Source organism: Myotis daubentonii, chromosome 1 (genome assembly GCF_963259705.1).
Source record: "Myotis daubentonii chromosome 1, mMyoDau2.1, whole genome shotgun sequence".
Taxonomy (NCBI): domain Eukaryota; kingdom Metazoa; phylum Chordata; class Mammalia; order Chiroptera; family Vespertilionidae; genus Myotis; species Myotis daubentonii.
The window spans coordinates 108,097,077-108,114,583 of record NC_081840.1 but is presented as its reverse complement, the minus strand read 5'-3'; positions in this window follow the sequence as shown (position 1 = coordinate 108,114,583).

The following is a 17,507-nucleotide window of genomic DNA, read 5'->3' as shown; positions in this document are numbered from 1 at the left end:
CAGTTGATGGGTATTAGGTAAACATGGAGGTGGGACTTCAGGTCAAGGTGAAAGGGTAGAGAGCTTAGCCCGTAGAGAGCACTGAGCAAATATTTGTTGAGTGATAATTTTCTGTGGGGCCTCAGGCTGGAGTGTATGTAGGGTGCGGCTATAGGGTTAAGCCTCGGACTGACCTGCTGGCAAAGCAACAAGCAAGTCCCAGCTTAGAGGGCACAGTCCTCTTAGCATAATTAGGCTTGACCTTATCACACTCCCTAGATCTTATCTGGATAGTTAATGGGCTGAGGGGGAGATAGCAAGTGCTGCCAAAACAAGTGAAACTCACAAGAACATTGTAACTATGGTGACCACTACCTTGTTTACCTCTGGCTATAAAATAAAGGCTCAGCTTGCCTCTGGATCTCTCTGTGGCCTCAGCCAGGCACAGGAAGATCCACCTAGAGTAGACCCAGCTTATTCTCTTTGTCATTTCTTCATCCTTCACTGCCCTTACTCAGGCTTGTGAACCCTTGGCTGAGCTGGCTCGGCACAAGTGTGGGAGCAGGATCTGGTCATGGAGAAGGGGGACTGGACAGGTGAGATCAAGGGCAGGGAGCTGGAGTCAGGGGCCAGGCTCTGGTCTCTCAGAAGAATCTGAGTCAGGAGCATCCTTGCTCAAGGAGCCAGTATGGGCAGGAATGAGAGTTGGTAGGAAAATACTGGGGTGGGGTGTCCTATGAGTGCCAAGGCTGAGCTGGGTAGGATGGGGGTGCTGTGGGGGCTCTCACCCTGGGGCTTTGATGTGGGAGAAGACTGGGGCAGGCAGAGGTCAAGTGGTGGGGTCTGTGTCTACCCCTGATACTATGGAATGTGTGCTCCCAGCTGTGTGGTGGCTGTGTGCATCTGAGTGCGTCTGTGCCTGAGTGTATAGATCCCTGTGGCGGCGCTCTATTTTGCATGTGTTTCCCAGAGCTCAAGCCTAGCCTTGGAACCATATTCAGCTCCTCTTTCTCTCACACACCACATCTCATTCATAAGCAAACCTTTGTTTAGATCCTCAAAAGAGATCCAAAATCTGACCCATTTCATCATCTCATTGCTTGGCCCAAGTCCTAACCATGCCTGCCTGGACTATTACAGTAGCCCCAAGCTGCTCCTATGCTCTCTCGCCTGCTCCAGACAATCTAACAGGAGCCAGAGTGATCTTTTTAAAACCACATTCTAAATCAAATTATGCCCGTCCCCTGCTTTCAACTTGCAGGGTTCCTACCGTTTGTAGGATAGATTCCAAACTCTTACTAAAGACCACAAGGACTCTCTGTGATATCACCTTGGACCCACAACTCCAGGCCCACTGAACTGTTGGCTATTCCTCACATAAGCCAAACTTGGTACCTCAGGGCTTTTGTGCTTGTTGGCCCCTCTGTCTAGATTAGAATGTTTTCCCTCCGAGATGTCTGTGTGGTTCACACCTCAGTTAATTTAAGTCTTTGCTTACATATTACCTCTTTGGAGAAGCCTTCCCTGACCATCCAAAGAGTCTTTCTAGCCCTGGCTGGGTAGCTCATTTGGTTAGAGCATTGTCGTGATATGCAACAATCCTGGTCAGGGTACATACAAGAATTAACCAATGCCCGGTGTGGTGGCGGCCTGGCCTGTGGGAATCCAAGGAGACCACTGCCATGGGAAAGTGACATGCTTGTGCTCACTGTTCCACCACAGTGGCAACACATGAGGAGACTCTGCAGCTGGGGCAGTGGCAGTGGCTCCTGAGCCCTGGTCTGGAGGAGAATCAAGACAGGGATGTGCTAGCCAGCCCCAGCATTGGTAGAAGCGGTGGCCTTGGGCTGGTGGACATGCACAGCCCTTGGTAAGGGATGGATCCAGTGCCCACCTCCAGAGGCTCTCTCCATGTGCCTGCTCTCTCAGGCTCTCTCACTCATGGACCTGGACAGCAACTTGGCCCCTCCGGACACATTTTCCCCGGCTGCTGCTCTGGACTCCACCAGCGTCGCTCTCAAACCCATGACAGCCTGGATCACCCTTCTTGGTTCAGCACGAGCCCTGAAGTCCCCTGTCCTCTCTCCATTTCCAGGCTGCTTCTAGCTTTCATCGGCTCCTCTGTTCCCCGCTGCAGAATGAATGCTCTAACACAGTGGTTCTCAACCTTCCTAATGCTGCGACCCTTTAATACAGTTCCTCATGTGGTGGTGACCCCCAACCATAAAATTATTTTCGTTGCTACTTCATAACTGTAATTTTGCTACTGTTATGAATCATAATGTAAATATCTGATATGCAGGATGTATTTAGGCGACCCCTGTGAAAGGGTCGTTCGACCCCCAAAGGGGTCGCGACCCACAGGTTGAGAACCTAACACCAGGAAGGTTCTGCTTGAAATTGGTTTTCAGGGCAGACTGTTAACCTTAGAACAGCCGGTCATTTTAGTGAGAGGTTTTTGAGATCGAAGAGAAGTATTTCTGTTGGTGATTTCTCCCTAAAATAGTAATTTAGTCATATGTAATACTCTTTGTAATACTTCAAGAAATAAAAATTATTTAAAAAAAAATAGTAATTTAGTGACTACTTAACCTTTCTGACATCTTCCTGCATAAAGTTGGGGAAGATGTCTCCGTCATATCTTCAGGCAAAGAAACCAAAGTATCCAGCCCATCATCTAGTTTTCTCTTCATTTCTTGGTTTATTTTATTGTTAAGTAAGAAATGTGTGCTCATTGTAAAAAAACACAAATAGTACAGAAATTCAGAGTAAAAAGTGAAAATTATTATGTTTCACTAAATTTTTTAAGGCAGTGAGACTTTTTGAATCATTTGACCTCCTAAAAGCAGTTCACATTGTTCAGTTCATTTTTATATTAAAACTTAGGACTGCATTTCTTATGGTTTTGTTTCAAAAGCTATTTTCTTCTGGAAAAAGTATTACCGAATATCAGTGGCTCAAAATATTTAAATATGCAGATGCTGGGTATATAATTTCACCCTTTTGGTTTTTTGGTCTCACTCTGTGGACCACTAAGGACTTCGCTGCTATTTGAACACAGTAATATAGTTGCCATCTCACTACTCAGTGTTTTGTTCACTAGTTCTGGAGGAGGACTGTTTTTAAATTTTTCATTAAAAAAATATTTTTATTGATTTCATAGAGAGAGGGAGAGAGAGAAACATCAATGATGAGAGAGAATCATTGATTGGCTGCCTTCTGCACACCCCATACTGGGGATCAAGCCTATAACCTGGGCATATGCTCTGAATAGGAATCGAACTGTGACCTCCTGGCTCAAGGGTCGACACTCAACCACTGAGCCGCACTGGCCGGGCCTTTAAAAAAAATTATTGCTGTGATATGCCTATTGCTTTTCGACAATGATGATCTCATGGCTACAATGACTGAACACTCAGGACATCATGACTGTACTCACTCAGTGGTCACTAATCTTTCTGACCTCATGGACCACTAAATTCATAATTTTAAATCCCGTGGACCACTAATATGATTTTTAAAAAAAAGATAAATACATTTGTAAAATAATGATCAAAGAACTCCCATTTTATTAATATGAAATAAACCTATTTAATATAACATTATGAATACTTATTTAATCATAACAAAATCTTCAAAGGTTGTTTAATTGTAACAAATTTATTTTTATTTATTTTTTTTATTTTTTATTTTTTTTTTAAATATATTTTATTGGTTTTTTTTAGAGAGGAAGGGAGAGGGATAGAGATTTAGAAACATCGATGAGAGAGAAACATCGATCAGCTGCCTCCTGCACATCTCCCACTGGGGATGTGCCCGCAACCCAGGTACATGCCCTTGACCGGAATCGAACCTGGGACCTTTCAGTCCGCAGGCCGACGCTCTATCCACTGAGCCAAACCGGTTTCGGCTATTTATTTATTTTTTAAAAAATATATTTTATTGATTTTTTACAGAGAGGAAGGGAGAGAGATAGAGAGTTAGAAACATCAATGAGAGAGAAACATCGATCAGCTGCCTCCAGCACATCTCCTACTGGGGATGTGCCCGCAACCCAGGTACATGCCCTTGACCGGAATCGAACCTGGGACCTTTCAGTCCGCAGGCCGACGCTCTATCCACTGAGCCAAACCGGTTTTGGCAACAAATTTATTAAAATAAGTTTAATTTAAGTATTACACATTTTTATTTTTTATTTTTAAAAATATATTTTTATTGATTTCAGAGAGGAAGGGAGAAGGAGAGAGAGATAGAAACACCAATGATGAGAGAAAATCATTGATTGGCTGCCTCCTGCATGCCCCCTACTGGGGATCGAGCCTGCAACCTGGGCATGTACCCCTGACTGGAATCAAACCCTGGACCCTTCAGTCCACTGGTGGATGCTCTATCCACTGAGCCAAACCAGCTAGGGCAGTATTAAACATTTTTAGAGTGTGATATTTGCTCCTGTTTGCATGAAATAAGTTTATGGATTTTTGGCTCAATGATGTTCATTACTGCAAGACGGAGAACCGTATTTATTTCAAGCCGGGACTGGTATTGAGTTTTAATTGCTGTGACTGATGAAAATGTTTTCTCGCACCCTAACTGATTTGGCTCAGTGGATAGAGGGTCGGCCTATGGACTGAAGGGTCCCAGGTTCGATTCCGGTCAGGTTCAATTCTTGGTTGCAGGCACATCCCCAGTAGGGGGTGTGCAGGAGGCAGCTGATTGATGTTTCTCTCTCATCGACGTTTCTAACTCTCTATCCCTCTCCCGTTCTCTCTGTAAAAAATCAATAAAATATATTTTTAAAAAAAGAAAATGGACTAATTATGGGGAGAACCAAGATGGCGGCATAGGTTAACGCCGGAGTTTGCTGCTTTGAACAACTACTTCAAAAGTGAAACCAAAAAACGGAAGGGACATCACCCAGAACCACAGGAACGCTGGCTGAGTGGAAGTCCTACAACTAGGAGGAAAGAGAAACGCATACGGACACTCAGAGGAGGCGCAGTGCTGAAGTCAAATTCTGAGGTGCGGAGTGCACGGAGCGGGCTGGCGGAGGAGGGCGCGGTTGGCGTTTTCAATCGGGAGGGAGTCGCAGACTCTGAGCACCAGATCTGGGCGAGTCTTTAGGGACCCAGACTCAAACGGGAGAAGCGGGACTGTCTGGCTTCGGTCAGGGCGAGTGCAGCTTTCTCTCCCAGCTTTGCAGCGGGTGCTGGGACTCAGAGAGGCAGAGCCCCTGGGGACAGGACTGAGAGCCGCCATAACTGCTCTCTCCGGCCCACCCTGTTGATCCTGTGCGACCCGCCCCGCCCAAGCCCTGCACAGAGGCATTTGCCGGATAGCCTCAGGCAAAGGCTAGATTAGCACCTCCCTAGAGGACAGAAGTTCTCTCACTGCTGACACAGCTGATTCTCATAGCCACTTGGCCTGGAGGTCAAACCCTCCCTGGAATTAGCTACAACAATCAAGATTTATCTATAAGACTTCGAACAAAGACCACTAGGGGGTGCACCAAGGAAGCATAACAAAATGTGGAGACAAAGAAACAGGACAAAATTGTCAATGGAAGAAATAGAGTTCAGAACCACACTTTTAAGGTCTCTCAAGAACTGTTTAGAAGCTGCCGATAAACTTAATGAGATCTACACGAAAACTAATAAGACCCTCGATCTTATATTGGGGAACCAACTAGAAATTAAGCACACACGGACTGAAATAACGAATATTATACAGACGCCCGACAGCAGACCAGAGGAGCGCAAGAATCAAGTCAATGATTTGAAATGCGAGGAAGCAAAAAACATCCAACCGGAAAAGCAAAATGAAAAAAGAATCCAAAAATGCGAGGATAGTGTAAGGAGCCTCTGGGACAGCTTCAAGCGTACCAACATCAGAATTATAGGGGTGCCAGAAGATGAGAGAGACCAAGATATTGAAAACCTATTTGAAGAAATAATGACAGAAAACTTCCCCCACCTGGTGAAAGAAAAGGACTTACAGGTCCAAGAAGTGCGGAGAACCCCAAACAAAAGGAATCCAAAGAGGACCACACCAAGACACATCATAATTAAAATGCCAAGAGCAAAAGATAAAGAGAGAATCTTAAAAACAGCAAGAGAAAGTAACTCAGTTACCTACAAGGGAATACCCATACGACTGTCAGCTGATTTCTCAACAGAAACTTTGCAGGCCAGAAGGGAGTGGCAAGAAATATACAAAGTGATGAATACCAAGAACCTACAACCAAGATTACTTTATCCAGCAAAGCTATCATTCAGAATTGAAGGTCAGATAAAGAGCTTCACAGATAAGGAAAAGCTAAAGGAGTTCATCACCACCAAACCAGGATTATATGAAATGCTGAAAGGTATCCTTTAAGAAGAGGAAGAGGAAGAAAAAGGTAAAGATACAAATTATGAACAACAAATATGCATCTATCAACAAGTGAATCTAAGAATCAAGTGAATAAATAATCTGATGAACAGAATGAACTGGTGATTATAATAGAATCAGGGACATAGAAAGGGAATGGACTGACTATTCTTGGGGGGGAAAGGGGTGTGGGAGATGTGGGAAGAGACTGGACAAAAATCGTGCACCTATGGATGAGGACAGTGGGTGGGGAGTGAGGGCGGAGGGTGGGGCGGGAACTGGGAGGAGGGGAGTTATGGGGGGGGGGAAAGGAACAAATGTAATAATCTGAACAATAAAGATTTAATTAAAAAAAAAAAGAAAATGTTTTTTTTGCACAAATATGTTGTTGAAAATTGAATCAAAATTTTCATTGCTTTTTCACTCAGCAATGGGTATGCATTTTTAATGGAGATCCAAAAATGAGGTCTTGATAAGGATGACTGGAATTTAGCTTTGAGGCTGTTGTCAGATGATAGATCGATGAGGCTTTCTTATTCATGCTTAAATTGCTATCTTCAGTGTTTGCTGCAAATGGATCTATTATCCACATATTACCATGTCTGGGATCTTCTTTCTTTGGGTAATAACGACCAAAAGGTTCTGTGAGTGATTGTAAGTGCTGTTGAACAATGGTTACCACCTGCCGGTTGACATCCTTCTCTCTCATTTATTCATCAAAGTCTGAAAACATTTGCAGATCTTCTTCAGCCAACTACATTTGCTACAGTAATATTTCCTTTTGGAAAGTATCCATTTTACCTCGTACAACATCCTTAAGTTGTTCTTGCAAGGATACTTAGTTCATTTAATAGCGAAAAAATATCTGCCAGGTATGCAAGCTTGGCTATCCACTCATCGCTGGAGAAGAGTTCTCCTAATTTCGGATTATTTGGTCGCTGGGAAAATATTTTGACTTCTTCACGCAGGGCGAATAGTCGGGTTAGGATCTTGCCCCTCGACAGCCATCTCACCTCAGTGTGAAGAAGCGGGTGAGTATACTGGGAACCCATTTATCGCAAAGTGCCTCAAATATTGGAGAATTGAGCACTTTGTGTTGAATTTCATTTACAATTTTAATAACATCTGATAATACTTCGTGTAGTTCTGGGGACATTTTTTTCACCTCAAGTTGCTCACGATGTATAATGCAGTGTGTAGACAAAATGTCTGGGTGACCAACATTTTTCACCTTTGCAACAATTCCTGAAAGATGTCTAGTCTGTACATATCCCAATACATTTTTTCCATTCAATTCTGTGTTCCAGGAAATAACTCTTAAGTGCTTCAAAAATCTCAGAGTTAGTTGTTCCACCCGGCAAGTTGAGCGAATAAATAGTTCTTCCTGTAACTCTCCTTCACACTCAACCCACACAAAACAAAGAAGTGCCTTGTTACTTAGGTCCGTTGATTCAAGTTGAATTGAATAAAATGGTGAATTTTTCACCATTTTTATAACTTGATTTTCAATATCTTCAGCCATGTTTTCAATTCTGTGTTTGACAGTGTTAGCAGACACAGGAATTGCTTTCAGTTTCTGAACAGCCTACTTTCCCAAAACCTCTTCACAGGCTTGTAACATGCAAGGCTTAATTAAGTCTTCTCCAATCGTATATGGCTTTTTATAAGCCTTTAATAAGGATTTATCTCCAACAGTTATTTTTGTTACAGCAATTACTTGCTTTTGCATATTTTCATGCATTCTTTGAAAATATTCAAGTGGTTTTTTAGCTAAATCCAGGTGTTTTGATTGCAAGTGTTTCTCGAGTTTTGAAGGTTCATGGCATCATTGGATAAACTCTCAGAACACACAACAGAAACGTGGATCCAGCTCACTACCAGGTTCTTGAACAAATCCAAATTTCAAGTAGTTCAAATCTATTTTCTTGATTCTTTGAGTTTTTACTTCTCTCTGCCTCCAGTTTGAATGTTCTTCCTAATGGTGCCTGACGAGGACTGTGGAGACTGATTCATTGATCAGCTCATGGTTAAGTGAAGTACACATATTACTATTGTTACTATTATCATTAGTTACATTATCTTTTGTATTACTAAAGAAATGCAAAATATTCCTTTGCTTTTTTTCACTCATTGTGGGTTTATTTCATTCGAATCTAAAGCCAAACAAGAAATGATAGTTATTTAAGTCAAACTATTTGATGCCATTAAATATAACAGTTAAAGAAAATACGCAGTTACATACAATAACAAATAAAATAAAACAATTAGATGAGAATTGGTAATCGCGGAGTGGGTGACTGCTGTAATGGTTGAAACAATACTGAAGCCACTTGCACTTCTCTGGTTTCCCCCTCTCTAGTTACTAGAAAGGGGAATTCATGAAATGGGACTCTAGTACATTTCGTGAATTTAGTGTAGTGTAAAGGCTAAAATTATCATTCAGTCAGAATATAAGAATTTCTTAGAATATTTTTTGTTTTATTATTATTTATTAGGATTAATAAAACATAAAAAATGCAAATAATATCCAAAGTTTTCTACAGCCACCAAAATTTTCTCACGGACCACCAGTGGTCCTCGGACCACTGGTTGGAGACTGCTGCTCTAATTCACATGCTTTACACAGCCATTGCCTTCTTAGTTGTGGCAGATCATAAGGGTGGAGTATTGTTGTGAGTACTGGCTTTGTGTTGTAAAGATGGTTTTCATACAGCTTCCAGAAAGCTCTCTATAGATGATGGTGGAGCCAAATGTCTTCAAACTTTATCCCATCTTGTTTTTGAGCTTCTCTTGTGCCCATGGTTTTTTGTTTTGTTTTGTTTTTTTGTGCGTGTGACAACTGAGAGTAAAATCAAGTCTTGTTTTTTCTCATTATACCTTTCATGGTTATCTTTTTTGTCATGATCCTGGATTTCTATATCGATTTCATTTGTTCAGTCAAAATGGAAGTTTCCAGTTCTTAATGATCTTAAAAATGGCAGTAGAGTAAGCAGAAGCTACACTGACTCTTCCAGGACCAAACTGGAATTACAACTAAAATACAGAAAAACCAACCTGAGAATCAACTTAGGCCTAGCTGAAGAGAACCCTGATAACTAAGAGCGGAAAGTGGAGAGCACATAGAAACTAATAGGAAGTGCGGAGGCATGAGCAGCAGCTGAAGTTCTGGAGGGATATATTAGCTGTGGGGGATTCCCACTGAGAACTCTGGAGTCTAAACCCCAAGCTGGGTTCCCTAGTCCAGAGCATCAGAACTGAGAAAGGTGTCCACATAACATCTGGCTGTGAAATGCAGCAGGGAGAAACAGCTGGAAATGCAGGCACCCTCTTAATGGGCCAATGCACAAAAATTTTGTGTGCAGCCACTCACCTTGGGCTCCAGCAGAGGATTGGAGTTATGCGAGGAGAGTCCAGAGATGGGAGCATTGACCTATGAACCAGGAGCTTGGAAGGCAGCCACCCTGCTTTCCTCTATTAAGTCATTCCTTCACTCTGTGGAGGACATCTTTCTCAGGCAGACCTTTGCTTTCCAGGTGGTATTTTGCCTGAGGAAAGGCAGTTGCCCCACCCTATTGGAAGACCTCTCCTCCCACCCAGTGGTCAATAGCCTGAGGCTAATCTAGCCTGAATACAATCAGACTGCAGGCAGAGATGGGTCTCTGGAGGCTTTGAGTCTTTGCCTGATCACCTTCCAGGGCAAAGAAAAGCAGACTCTGCTGCTCATCTTGGTGCTTTACAAAGACGCCCAGCCCTAGCAGAGGGAACCACAAGCTGTGGATTGCTGATAGCTCCAAACAGGGTACTCAGGGCCAGTCAGAAACAGTGTCTGACATTGTCCTGAACTAGAGCAGTGGTTCTCAAACTTCCTAATGCCGCGGCCCTTTAATACAGTTCCTCATGTTGTGGTGACCCCCAACTATAAAATTATTTTTGTTGCTACTTCATAACTGTAATTTTTGCTACTGTTATGAATCCTAATGTAAATATCTGATATGCAGGATGTATTTTCATTGTTACAAATTGAATATAATTAAAGCATAGTGATTAATCACAAAAATAATATGTAATTATATATGTGTTTTCTGATGGTCTTAGGCGACCCCTATGAAAGGGTCGCTCGATCCCAAAGGGGTAGCGACCCACAGATTGAGAACCACTGCACTAGAGATTTGGAGCAATAGCATATCTACTTAATACATAGACACAAACCCAAATAGGCAGCCAAAATGGGAAGACAAAAAAAACACCTGTAACCCAGCCATAGTGGCTCAGTGGTTGGGCATTGACCTATGAACCAGGAGGCCATGGTTTAGTTCCTGGTCAGGGCCCATGCCCTGGTTGTGGGCTTAACCCCCAGTAGGGGGCATGCAGGATGCAGCCAATCAATGATTCATCATTGATATTTCTTTTTTTTTTTTTTTTTCATCATTGATATTTCTGTCTCTCTCTCCCTCTCCCTTCCACTCGGAAATCAATATAAAAAACCCAAACATATCCTATCTAATAAAAGAGAAACATGGTAATTAGCGTACGCCCGCTACCCTTCCCATTGGCTAATCAGGGTGATATGCAAATTAACTGCCAGCCAAGATGGCGGCCGGTAACCAGGCAGCTTGAAACTAACAGGCTTGCTTGCTTCAGTGACGGAGGAAACCAATGTTCCCCGCCTGCCTTGCCGGCCTCTGAACTTGCAGTTTGAAACATAGTTACAAATATAGAAGCTAAACAAAACCCCAGAAACCTGCTTTCAGCAAGCCGGGATCTCAGAGCTGGAGTTGATACAGTGTTTTGATTATAGAACACAAACAAACCAGATACCTGCTTTCAGCAGCAGAGGCCTCAGAGCTGGAGTCAGAGCTAAAGCTGGCCCAGAATAAAAAGAAAAAGAAAAAAAGGAGCAGTTGGGAGCTTCAGTCACCCACCAGCCTGAAAACAGCCCTCAGGCCCTCACCCAGACTGGCCAGGCATCCCAGTGGGGACCCTCACCCTGATCCAGGACACCCTTCTGGGCAAACCAGCCGGCCCCCCACCCATGCACCAGGCCTCTATCCAATATAGTAAAAGGGTAATATGCCTCCCAGCCCCAGGATCAGCGGAGCCGCGAGGCCTCCTGGCACCGGGATCAGCGTGACAGGGGGCAGCGCCCAAACCCCCTGATCGCCGTGTGGCTCTGTCTGTGACAGGGGGCGGGGCCACAACCTCCCTATCCGCCCTGCTCTGTTCGTGACAGGGAAAGGCGCCCCAACCCCCTGATCAGCCCTGCTCTGTGCCAGATAGGGGGGAGCTCCCCAACCCCCTGATCGCTCTGCAGCTCTGTGTGTGACAGGGTGCGGCGCCCCAACCCCCCCATCCCCCCATGGGCCCTGCTCTGTGTGTGACAGTGGGTGGCGCCCCAGCCCCCTGATCGGCCCTGCTCTGTGCCTGATAGGGGGGAGCTCCCCAACCCCCTGATCGCTCTGCGGCTCTGTGTGTTACAGGGGGCGGGGCCACAACCTCCCTATCCGCCCTGTTCTGTTCGTGACAGGGGAAGGCGCCCCAACCTCCTGATCAGTCCTGCTCTGTGCCTGATAGGGGGGAGCTCCCCAACCTCCTGATTGGCCCTGCTCTGTGTGTGATAGGGTGTGGCGCCCCAACACCCCCCCCCCCCCCACGGGCCCTGCTCTGTGTGTGACGGGGTAGAGCCATAACCTCCCCATTGGCCCTGCCCTGAGTGTGAGAGTGGCGGCACCCCAACCCCCTGATGGGCCCTGTTCTGTGTGTGACAGGGGGCGGTGCCCCAACTCCCCTATCGGCCCTACTCTGTGAGTGACAGGGGGGAGCTCCCCAACCCCCTGATTGACCCTGCTCTGTGCGTGACTGGGTACGGAGCCCCAACCCCCCTGATGGGCCCTGCTCTGTGCATGACAGGGGGCAGCGCCCCAACCCCCTGATTGGCCCTGCTCTGTGTGTGACAGGGTGTGGCGCCGCAACCTCCCCATCAACCCTGCCTTGAGTGTGACAGGGGGCGCTGCCCCAACCCCCCAATCTGCCCTACCCTGAGCATGACTGAGGGTGGCATCGCAACCTCCCAATCCGCCCTGCTCTGTGCATGACAGGGGGCGGCGCCCCAACTCCTCAATCAGCCCTGCCCTGAGCCCGACCAGGGGCTGCACCTAGGGATTGGGCCTGCCCTCTGCCACCTGGGAGCAGGCCTAAGCCAGCAGGTCGTTATCTCCCGAGGGGTTCCAGACTGCGAGAGGGCACAGGCCGGGCTGAGGGACCCCCCCCCAGTGCACAAATTTTTGTGCACCGGGCCTCTAGTGTATATATAAATGTCCTGTATAATAAAAGGGTAATATGCAAATCAACTGGTCGGCGGAATGACTGGCACTCCTGCAGCCCCTCGCCCCGGCCAGTCCTGCCCACGGCCCCTCACCCCAGCCAGCCTGCCTCTGATGGCCCCTATTGGGATTGGGCTGGCTGGACCTCACCAGTGCATGAATTCATGCACCACGATTCTAGTATATATGTAAAAAAAATAATAATAATAACTTAAAAAAAAGAACACATTGGAAGGAATACATAGCAGATTAGGGGAAGCTGAGGATCAGGTCAGTGAATTAGAAGACAGGGTAGAAAAAAAAATCGCTCAATCAGAGAACAAAAAACAATTAAAAAAACAGGAGGACAGCTTAAGGGAGTTGTGGGGCAGCATGAAATGTAATAATATTTGCATAATAATAGTGCCAAAAGGAGAAGAGAGTGAGCAAGGGATAGAGAACATGTTTGAAGAAATAATGGCATAAAACTTCCCTAACTTAGTGAAGGGAAAACTCAAACAAATTCAGGAGACACTAAAAGCTCAGCCCAGTATTGCTGACATCAGCTGGGTGGGGTGTGGGATATGTATGTATGAGGGGTGGCAAATTCCTAAGGCTCCTAGAATGACTCTTGGGTAGATGGACAATTGAAGCTACTCAAACTGTGGGCAACTGGGTAGAATTCTGGTTCAGGGTCTCATTAGCCCCCCACCCCCCATCTTTTTCTTTTTTTTTTTTTAAATATATTTTTATTGATTTCTTACAGAGAGGAAGGGAGAGGGATAGAGAGTTAGAAACATCGATGAGAGAGAGGAATCGATCAGCTGCCTCCTGCACACCCCCTACTGGGGATGTGCCTGCAACCAAGGTACATGCTCTTGACCAGAATTGAACCTGGGACTCTTCAGTCCTCAGGCCGACACTCTATCCAGTGAGCCAAACCGGCCAGGGCTCCCCCACCCTCCATCTTAAAGAGCTGGCCCTGGAAGGTGGGCAGTGGTGGAAGAACATGCCTCCAGCCCAGCACCAGGTTTACTCGTGGAGGCAACTCCCTATCAGATCAAGCCTTCCACAGCTTCTTTCAGCCTGATCCCCCAGAACCTGTCTCCTCCAGGAAGCCTGTGTTCTGGCTTTTTCTCCTCTCTTCCTCTAAGGTAGGCCAGATGGTGCCAGCCCAGCCCACCCTACCCCCAACTTCGGAGAGAGTCCTGTGAATCATTGGAGTGGAGGTGGAGAAGGAGAAGTCAGAGTGGGGCTGCCAGCTTCTACCCAGAACTTGACTCCCTCTTTGCTGCACAACTCACTCTCGCTTCTAGAACCAAGCAAAGGAAAGTGTCTCGATGTCCTCTTTTCCAGATGGTGACGGCATGCATTTGGCTTTCCAGGAGGACAGAGCATTTGTTTAGCACATACTATGTGTCAGACATTGTGATGGCTATAATAAATTATAATAATAACAATAACATCGGCTTTGAACATTTTTTAAGCACCTACAATATGCTAGTCCCATATGCTAGGCAATTCAAAACAACTACCATTATAACAGCACTAATCATATGGTCAACATTTACTATGTCCCTTGGGTTATTCTAAGAACTTTGCCACAACAATGACCCTTTGAAAAGAAGTCTTGGCCAGTTGCTCTGTTTTGATAGGTGGGAGCAGGGCAGGGGACTCCAGCTAGCCACATCTCATGGATACCAGTAAGGATGGATGGGGCAGAAATGAAGTCAGGAGGTGGGGCTCTAGGCAGAGAGTAGGCATCAAGCTCCCCCAGGCCTCGGTACATACTCTCTGGGGTCAGTGATCCCATCTGAGTTAGAACAGGTCGGTGGACTTCCAAAGTTCATTGGGAAGACAGTCAGCACCCCTGCCCTCTCTCCTTTAGTTCATGGGTTCTGTCCCTAGACTCTGAGGTTCTCAGGGCAGATCATGGGGATAGAGGGCTGAGGTACTGTGGTTTGGAATCTTCTTGGGGTTCACAGGTCCTGCCCCAGCTGCCTGTCCGGATGCCACACCAATAAGACAACCTCTTAGCAGGGCTGACTTAGAAGGGGCCTTTCTTCCCTCAGTTACCACCTTCCAGGAGCACCCAGGCTCTGCCAGCTTCACCCACCTGCCTGCTTGCTCAACGTTCTTTTAGAACGGGCTCCCTTCCCCAATAAGACTCGACAGGGTTGCCCTGCATCTCTCTGGTTCTTGGAGCTCTCTGCTGTGGCCTCACATGTCTCTCATCGCTGGCCTACCCACACTACAGAATCTAGGCGTTCAGAATCCCATTGCTGAGAGATGTGTCCTTGGCATCTGGAGGGGCTCCAAGCCTCTGGGCAGTAAGCTGCATCATTGTGACAGTCACTCCTCTAAGGTTAGGCCTCTGACCAGCGGTGATCCGTGAGGTGCCAAAGATTGGGGACTGTTGGTTTAAGGAAACATTTGGAGCAGCGATCACCAAAGGTCCGTGAGGTCCGAAAGGTTGGCGACCGCCGCTCTAAATGAAAGCAGGGTCCGCTGGGTGGAGTAGCAGTGGGGACACCTTTGGCTCTACTCTTCTCCTGGCTCCTGAAAGTTGGGTCAGGTAATCCCTGCAGTGGTTAGATCAGCTGCTACAGGAGGTTCTAAGGAGGGGCTGTAGGGCAGGAGGAAGCTGAGTGGGAGGGGCTCTGGGTTGTCCCCTCCTCCTGAGTATTTAGTCAACTTTGATTCTATCTGTGGTGGGCTGTCACGCATGATTTGGTGAAAGTGGCAGAAGCCCATGGGTTTCTGAGCAAATAGACCCGGAGTGTCTGGGTGGGAGGGAGTCATGGGTGAGTATGAAGGGAGAGAAGAATGAGCTCTGAGAGTCTGGGAGGGACAGATTAAACCTGCTTCTTAGAAACTTAGGGCCTGGGGTCAGGTCTGCCTGTGTCCTGAAAGGGATCTGGGAACCAGAGCAGCAATTGGGCACCCAGTCGGCACCCCTGGGAATGAGGGAAGTCAGGGGAACCAGTGGCAACTTAAGAAAGGAGGTCTGGATGGTTTGGTGGTTAGAGACCTCTTGACCTGTGGGAAGGGAGGAGTTATATTCTGGTATTAGATGTTTACTGAACATCTACTATGCACCTAACCCTGGGTAAGGCTGGAGACAGTATTGAACTATGTTTACTATAAGGTACTGAAGAACTTTGCTCATGCCAGGGCCTCAGCAACTTGGAAGGGGAGGGCGGTTGGGTGCCAGAACCAGTTTGGGGACCATGGCCAATAACTGTTCTGGGGGGCAGAAGGGATAGTTAGTGTGGCAGCTTCTCTTGTTTCCACTCTCTGTAGGACAGAGAACTTTGGGAGGCCCAACACCTCCTTCCTGACCAGGCCTGGATGGTAGCCTGACAGCTTCTTCCCCCTTCTCTGCTGGCCCCTGCTGCTCCCCCATGGGTGAGACAGATGCACTCACTGGTGACTTTGGTTAAACACCTCCCTTTGTCACTCGCTCTGCATGTGGGACCCAGAAAGGTGGGGAGGGGTCAGGGAGGAAAGGACCAGCTAGGTTGCAGAAGGCAGGGTACAGGGGCTGCTGCACTTCCCAGGGACCAGTTTTTGGGAAGTAAGGGTGGGAGTGGGCTGCTTCCTGAAGACCCTCCCCATTGGATCAGACCTGGCTGCCAGCCTCACCATTCTCTGCTTTCCTCTTTGTTTCACTCTAGGCAGGAACCCCCATATTAGAACCCTACCCCCCCAAATGTGTGGGGTATATGGGGACTTTAAAAGAGTGTAGGAGAGAAGGATGAACAGCCCAGGGTTAGGTGCTTAGGAGATGTTCCATAAACATCTATTGCCATTGGAGTGAAAGACAACACCTTGGAACAGTCACGAGGTCTGACCTTCTTCCAGCTGGGTCATTGCCTGAGTGCAGTGCTTTTCAACCGCTGTGCTGCAACACACTGGTGTGCTGCAAGAATTTAACAAGACATGCAATACCTGACTATTTAGTAGGAACACTGGCCTCTTTTCCCTTAGATTGTCAATAAAAAACAAAAAGCAGCAGCCAACACAACAATAGCCATCCACTGTGAATGAATCAAAGTCATACCTAGTTTTTTGTCAGACTGACAAAAAATATATATATTTTTGAGTGCCACAGAATTTTAGTAATTAGTTTATGTGTGCCATGAGATGAAAAAAGTTGAAAATTGCTTGCCTTAGTGTGATGTTGGTCTGGTCCCTGCCTCTCATGGCTCAGTTTCCTCAGAGGTCGAGGGGGAGGATTTAAGTCAGCGTGTCTTCAACTTTGCTATTTGGTTGTGTTTCAAGAACCTGGGACCTTGTTCAAATGTAGAGTGTGATTCAGCAACTCTGGGGTGTGCCTAAGATTCCTCATTTCCAACAAGTTCCCAGGTATTGCAGGTGTTCCTGGTCCAAAGTGTTTGCCCTACTTTGAATGGCAAAGATTTAGACACTCATTGAATTTGGGCCTTCAGGACTGGTCACTTGAGCCCTTTGTGACCTCACCAGACATCAGAAGGAAGCCTTGGGATTAGCTCCCAGCTCCAGGCTAACAGTGTTGGCACTCCCCAGGTTGATTTAACCAAGGGCTGCTCTGTCTTTAGGAGCTATTAGGACAACTGAAATGTGAAAGAACACTGCACAATCCATCAGTTATCCTAGTGGTCACAAGACTCTCTGAGGAGCTGGCACCCGTACAGTGGTTCTCAACCTTCCTAATGCTGCGACCCTTTAATACAGTTCCTCATGTTGTGGTGACCCCCAACCATAAAATTATTTTCGTTTTTACTTCATAACTGTAATTTTGCTATTGTTATGAATCTGATATGCAGGATGTATTTAGGCGACCCCTGTGAAAGAGTCGTTCGACCCCCAAAGGGGTCGCGA